General features: G+C 42.0%; 1 protein-coding gene across 19 annotated transcripts in view; it reads left to right on the top strand.

Moving 5' to 3' along the window:
- Positions 1-7,243, top strand: part of LOC124716986 (speckle-type POZ protein-like) — a 128,325-nt gene extending 121,082 nt beyond the window's left edge. For all 19 annotated transcript variants that reach the window (XM_047243596.1, XM_047243601.1, XM_047243599.1 and 16 more), the window contains one exon: positions 6,924-7,243. The gene's annotated coding sequence lies outside the window, so the exon portion shown is untranslated. The remainder of the gene's footprint in view (positions 1-6,923) is intronic.
- The last annotated feature ends 202 nt before the right edge of the window (positions 7,244-7,445 follow it).

Genomic DNA, 7,445 nt, shown 5'->3' on the forward strand with positions numbered 1-7,445 from the left:
CCTCAATGCTTTTCTGACTGGCACGCCCAAATGGTCTGTGGAAAACCACCCACATTGATTTTGCTGTAACATGCAGTGGATGCCTTCAATCATTTTCTCTTTGTGGTTCTGGTGAATTCTATGGCCGCGAGTACTATCAGAACACTTGCTTCAATTTTTTTTTTTTTTGCATCAAAGGCTTGCCAGTAATGTTACTGTCTGATAATGGATTGCAGTTTACCACATAGGAATTTGAACACATTTATATGACTAACAGTATCGAAGATATTACCACAGTGCAGTTCCACCTGCAATCAAATGGTGAAGCTGAACGTTTTGTGCAAACATTCAAGGCACAGATGAGTAAACCGTGGGACTCACTCATGAGAGCAGGCCTTGGGACTTCAGCTGTCCACCTACCATGCACTGCCGTGAGATGAACATTCCCTGACGGAACTCCTGCACGGCCACTGGCATCGCTCTGCTTCATCTGCTGCACCCACCATGAGGAGTACCGGTCAGTACAATGATTCTCATTTTCAGAGCCAGGAGGCAGTAATCTTCAGGATCTTCTGGCCTGGACAGCAATGGCAACAGAGGACCATTTTGTATGTCCTCGGACACAAGATGTTCTTGTTACCTTCCTGTACAAGGTTGCTGCTTAAAAGGATCCAGAACCAGCTGCACCCCTGAGACTCTGGAAGCCCGGAGCCAGTGTCGCAGCTGCCCACTGTGGACCAGATGGCATCTCAGCCCAAAGCACTTTCCATGGAAGTGGACCCGTTGTCATCCCCAATGCCAATATAACAGCAGCCCATATCACTATGGGCGACACCTTTGTGCCCTCTTGCCTCCCTCTCTGATTGGGGGGGGGGGGGGGGGGGGTGTCCTCCAGTGTTTGAGACTCTGACCCTGGATGTAGGCGTACGCCCTCCCTGCAGTTTGCCAGGCATATCCGTGAGGGTTCAGGCGAATGATGGGGCATGGACAGGTGCCTGTTGACAGCTTCAGTCCCGGTCCCTGGCCGATCTGCTGCAGATGTACCCCGACCTCCCCCTCTCCATCAGATCCCATCGCAACCATATACAACCACAGCTAGGCAGTACAGGGGGAAGAGTATGGAGTCATAAGCACAGCACACCCCACCAGGCGGCACCACAGGCAAAGGTCGACAAACCACCCAATGATTGGCACACCAAGAAGTCACAGCAGTGGTGCCACTAGACAAGTGATACACGCCAGCGTCAAAGCAGAGCGGATAGTTCAAAGTCAGCTCTACTACTGAGAAGACCATCTTCTCCTTTGTACCTCACAGCGCATCGTCTGCTTCTAGCGAGTCCACACCAGTCCATCTTCAGTGATCATTCTAGTGGGACAAGAACTGTTTACCACCCAGCCTTAGCTTCTGGGATAGTAGTGAAACTTCAGTATTTGCTGCCTGAGCCGATTTGTAGAAAGTTTAATATGTGTTAATAAATGTGTGTGTCCTTGTCATTAATCATTATAAGTGTTTTAGTGTTCTCTCACAGTGCTTCCCCCACCACACTATAAACAGTTGAGGGTGGCGATGAGTAAAATCTCCTTCTGTGGTTATATCAAAAGTAAGATACAACACCCACCAATCCAGATTGCTTCTTCCAGTGTGTGTGTGTGTGTGTGTGTGTTCAATTGTTGGACATTCCTTTTGTTGTGCCTGTTTGCGACTCGCATCTCCACTATATGGTGAGTAGCAATCTATCCTTTCCATAATATTGTTGTTAAGAGTTTTAGGTGTCTCTTGTTCAGTTTGTTATGACAGATTGATAAGGGCACATATTTTAAGATGTTTTTTCCTAAATTAGTTGTTCAGAAAATATAGTATCATTTTACATTCCCAGATTAAACCACTACTTCTGAGGTCTACGTTTTTAATTCGTATAATAGATTAGTGTAGGGGTTATTTTATATTTACACATGGACTGTGGAAAATGAGGTCACATCAAGATAGGTTTTGAAGGATTCGGAAAGGCATTGTGGTGTAACAAAATTGCTGGTGCTAGTATTCACACTACTGTCACTAGTGCATTCATAGGCAGTGTCTAATTTGACGAAGCTTAGTTTTAATGAGCTATTATTAATACATTTAATTCTTAATTTCACAAGGATTTTTTAAATTATTTATTTATTTATTTACAAGGTGTACAACTTTGCTTCTGTCGTTTTTTCCCCATCATTTGAGGCTTTAATGAAACAAATTGGTTACACATGTATCATTCAAAGTATTTTCCATCACTGGCCACTACTTTCTTCCATCTTTTGGGCAGTGTACAAATCTTGTGTCGCAAAAATTGTTCACCTTTTGAAGCGATCTACGAATCGATCCAATTTGTGACTTCTTCATGAGATTGGAAGTGTTGGTTAGCCAGGCCATGCATCATTGATCTAAACAAGTAATAGTCAGAGGGAGCAATGTCTGGAGAATACGGCAGGTGGGGTAGGACTTCCCATTTTAACATTTCCAAGTATGTTTTGACCTCTTTTGCAACGTGGGGCCTCTTTTGTAACGTGGGGTTCAGTGTTGTCATGCTGCAAAATCACTTTATTGTGCCTCTCGCTGTATTGTGGCCGTTTGTCTTTTAATGTTCTGCTCAAACGCATTAATTGTGTTCGATAATGAACACCTGTGATTGTTGGTTTTAACGCCTGACATGACACCAAGCTGGCCCCACCAAATGCAGAGCATGATCTTGGAGCCATGAATATTCGGTTTGGCCGTTGACGTGGAAGCATGGCTGGGATATCCCCATGATTTTTTGTGTTTAGGGTTATTGTAATGAACCCATTTTTCATCCCCAGTTATTGCCTCTGAAGCAACTGTTTGCAAACACACAAACACCTTTCAATGTCTCTTGGTTTCAGCTCACACAGGACCGAAGTTCCTTCTTTCTGAATCATGCCCATAGTCTTGTGACGTTTTGAAATGGCTTGCTGTTGCACTCCCACTAATCGTGCCAATTCTTCTCGAGTTTGGTGCGAGGCCTCACTCAGCAATGTCTCCAATTCTGCATCTTCGAAAACATTAGCTCTTCCACCACTATGCCATTAAAATCATCGTTCTTGAAGCGTTGAAACCACTCACAACACATTCTATCACTAATAGCATCCTTACCATACGTGCTTGAGAGCATTCGATCAGACTCAGCCACTGTTTTCTTCATATTGAAAAACAAAATAGTAACACCTACCGCAAATGACGAGAATTAGGCTTGTAAACTGACATTTTCAATCAAGAACAACTTTATGATGCAAACACAAATCGAGTAATGTTTGAATGAGGTTATATTGACCGAGGTCCAAGCTAACTGCCTGAAGTCTGCGATCTGTTTCTTTCAATCGCTGCTTACCGTTGTCACCACCTATCGGCAAATGGCGGAAGCGAAGTTGTATTAATTTCAAATTGTATTTCATTTAAAGTCGGAATTAGATTGACTTTACAGTTGGGCAAATATTCAACAGTAGTGCACATTTTTACAGGAAATGGTAAAAGTATAGATGGGAAAATTAGTGTACTTACATGCTGTGTGCAGCAGTGTTGTCAACGCGTGATGGTGTGATGGGAATGAAAGAGGTTGCCTCAGCTATTGGTTCCACACAGCCAGTGAGACAGCAGTGGGCAGATGATTGGTTTGGAAGCAAGGAGAAATGGAATATATTGTCACATTATTTTATTGGTATAGGTGCACAATCGGCTATGTATTTGAAAAAGCAGCTGTTTACACAGGTCCTGCCATGACCGCAACCTCAGAAATTGCAACATATACAGAAGAAACAGCTGAAATCTACTTCTACATAATACTCCACAAGCCACCATATGGTGTGTGATGGAGGGTACACTGTTTCTCTACTAGTTGTTTTATTTTCTGTTCCACTCGCAAATAGAGCAAGGGAGAAATAGCTGCCTGTATGCCTCCGTATGAGCCCTAATTTCTTGTAACTTATCTTTGTGTTCTTTATGCACAGTGTATGTTGGAGGCAGTAGGATGGTTCAGCAGTCAGCTTCAAATGCCAATTCCCTAAATTTTCTCAATAGTGCTCTTCGAAAAGAACATTGCCTTCCCTCCAGGGATTCACAGTAGAGTTCCCGAAGCATCGCCATAACACTTATTGTTGTTCGAACCCACTGGGAACAAATGTAGCTGCCCGCCTCTAAATTGCTTCGATGTCTTCCTTCAACCTGACATGGTACTCGAGCAGTATTCACGAATAGTTGCACCAGCGTTGGTGGTCTCCCTTACAGATCAACTACACTTTCCTAAAAGTCTCCCAATAAACCAAAGTCACCCATTTACCTTCCCTACCATAGTCCTCACATGCTCGTTCCGTTTCATATTTTTTTTGCAACATTACGCTCAGATATTTGAAGGATGTGAGTGTGTCAAGCAGGATACTACTGATGCTGTATCTGAACATTATGCGTTTCTTTTTCCTACTTGTCCACATTAACTCACATTTTCCCACATTTAGAGCTAGCTGCCATTCATCACACAAACTAGAAATTTTATCCAAGTCATCTTGTACCTTCCTGCAGTCACCCAACTTCGACACCTTACCGTATACCACAGAATTACCAGCAAACAACTGCAGATTTCTGCCCATGTACCACTTTATGTATATAGGTAACAACAGCGGTTTTATCAACTTTCATGGGGCACTCCATACAATACCCTAGTCTCTGATGAACTCTCTCCATCGAGGACAACATACTGGGTTCTGTTACTTAAGAAGTCCAAACTACTCGCATGTCCGCCCTTCATCCACAGTGCAATACTGAGAAAAGGGCAATCTGAGTTTTGCACAAGCACTGCTTTCTAAAACCATGCTGATTTGTGAACATAAGCTTCTTGATCTCAAGAAAATTTATTATATTCGAACTGAGAATATGTTCAAGGACTCTGCAGTAAACCGAATTTAAGAATATTGGTCTGTAATTTTGTGGGTTCATCCTTTTACCATCCTTGTATACAGAAGTCACCTGCACTATTTGTGACACTGGCAGTTAAAATTTCTGTGCTGCTTTGTTGACTCCCACTGATTAGGTGAATCTGTCATCCTAGATGATGCCGACAAGGATGACTAAAAATAGTAAAATCACAGATGACTGGCTTAGATACTAAGCAAAGACCACTTGTCAAACTGTAGGCTGTTAATAAATGACGTAAGTTTAGAATAAGCATACTGATACTTTCTTTATTTTTGTTGCAAATGACCCGTAGGACCAGAGGAAGGGCACTGCAACCACAGGGGAAATGTCTGTGATAATTACTCTTTGCAACATGACATAGCTCTACAGCCAGAAAACCTTTATCCTGTGACCTTTGAAGCCTGTGCGCTTACACAATGTATTCTTACTTTGATTTTGAGTATTTGATATGCCCCGTTTCTTCCTTAATGTCTGTTGGCAATGTGATCAGAAGACTTTCAGACCATTTTTTTCTGTTACTTACCACATATTTCAGATCGGGCAGTGCTGGGTCTGTGTGAATAATGCCAAATTGTACACCATGGTTTGGAGCTGTGGTAACTGTGGGTCCCCCTATAACTAGCTGAATTCATCAGTTGTATTGTAGGTGGTAACCTTCAGTAGCACCTCGCCTGTTACATTGATGTGACAAAAGTCATAAGATAGCAATACACACACATACAGGTGGTAGTGGTGGTGGTGGTGGTGTCATGTGCACAAAGTATAAAGCGGTAGTGCATTGGCAGAACTGTCATTTGTAATCAGGTGATTGTGTGAAAAGGTTTCCGACGTGATTGTAGTCGCACAACAGGAATTAACAGACTTGAACACGGAATGGTAGTTGGAGGGATATTACATTTTGGATGTAGTGAAGAAATGCAGTATTCACAGATCCAGTGTTAAGGTTGTTCCGAGAATACCAAATTCCGGGTATTATCTCTTGTCACGGACAACGCAGTGGCCGATAGCCTTCACTTAACGACCGAGTACAGCTGCATTTGCGTAGTGTTGTCAGTGGAGATAGACAAACGACACTATGTGAAATAACCGCAGAAATCAGTATGGGAAGTACAATGAATTTATCCATTAAGACAGTGCGGCGAAATCTGGTATTACTGGGGTATGGCAGCAGATGACCGAAACGATTCCCTTTGCTAACAGCATGAAATCGCATGCAGCATTTCTCCTGGGCTTGTAACCATATCAGTTGGATTCCAGGCAAGTGGCAAACTGTGGCGTGGTCAGATGAGTCCTGATTTCAGTTTGTAAGAGCGGATGATAGGGTTTGAGTGTGGTACAGATCCCATGAAACCATGGACCCAAGTTGTTGTCAAGATATTGTGCAAGCTGGTGGTGGCTCCATGATGGTGTGGACTGTGTTCACATGGAATGGAGTGGATCCTCTGGTCCCATTAAACCAACCATGATTGTAAATGGTTATGTTCAGCTACTTGGAGACCATGTTCCCAGACACCGATGGAATTGTTATGAATGGCAATGCCAATGTCACAGGGCCACAGTTGTTTGCGATTGGTTTAAAGAACATTCTGTACAATTCGAGTGAATGGTTTGGCCGCCCAGATCCCATCAAACATTTACAAGACATAATTTAGAGGTGCACAAAAACCTGTACCGACAACACTTTCATAATTAGGAATGGTTATGGAGGCAGTGTGGCTCAATATTTTGGCAGGGGACTTCCAACGACTTGTTGAATCTGTGCCATGTTGAGTTGCTGAACTATGCCAGGGAAAAGGAGGCCTGACACAGTATTAGGAGTTATCCCATTCTTTTGTTACCTCATTGCAAAGCACTAAAATGTTCAAACCAGGGTAGTTAACGTGTAGCTGCAAGCAATTTTTGGGTGAGGCTAACCCAATAGCCGTATTAGTACTTTATTTAGCAGTGTTGCACAGTCAGAAATAAATTTCTTTTATCTCCCCAGTGTTCTGTGACGGGTTCCTGTGCTGCTGTGCATGTAATGGGTGACAGACAAGGATCCAAGATGAGAAGTCTGCTTGAAGTTTGGAGGGCAGTATAACGTGATAATTATTATTATTTCTTTGTAATACCCTGTATCTTGTGAAATTGATTCACAACTTATTACTGTAGTGTAGTTAGGTTACCAAATTTTGATATGCCTAAAAGTTATATAATTCCTTCAAGTATTTTAATGTATGTGTTTCCTCATAAGTAACTTCATACATTGTATGAATAAATGTATTGTTTATGATATTAAAAACTATTTCGATACTGTGATCTTCAGTGATCTTCAAATGTGTTTGCAATTTATGTTGAAGCATTACTTCTTTCTTGATTCTTTTTTTTTTTTCCCCGAAGTTTTTACTTGAGAATGTGAAACACTTAATTACTTTCATTTCAACTTCTATGTGCTCATTTGCAAGTAGAAAAACTTTAGTTTTGTAATAAACAAGCAAATAAATATCAAAGTGTAGAACTAGATTCT

Source organism: Schistocerca piceifrons, chromosome 9 (assembly GCF_021461385.2).
Source record: "Schistocerca piceifrons isolate TAMUIC-IGC-003096 chromosome 9, iqSchPice1.1, whole genome shotgun sequence".
NCBI classification, from domain to species: Eukaryota; Metazoa; Arthropoda; class Insecta; order Orthoptera; family Acrididae; genus Schistocerca; species Schistocerca piceifrons.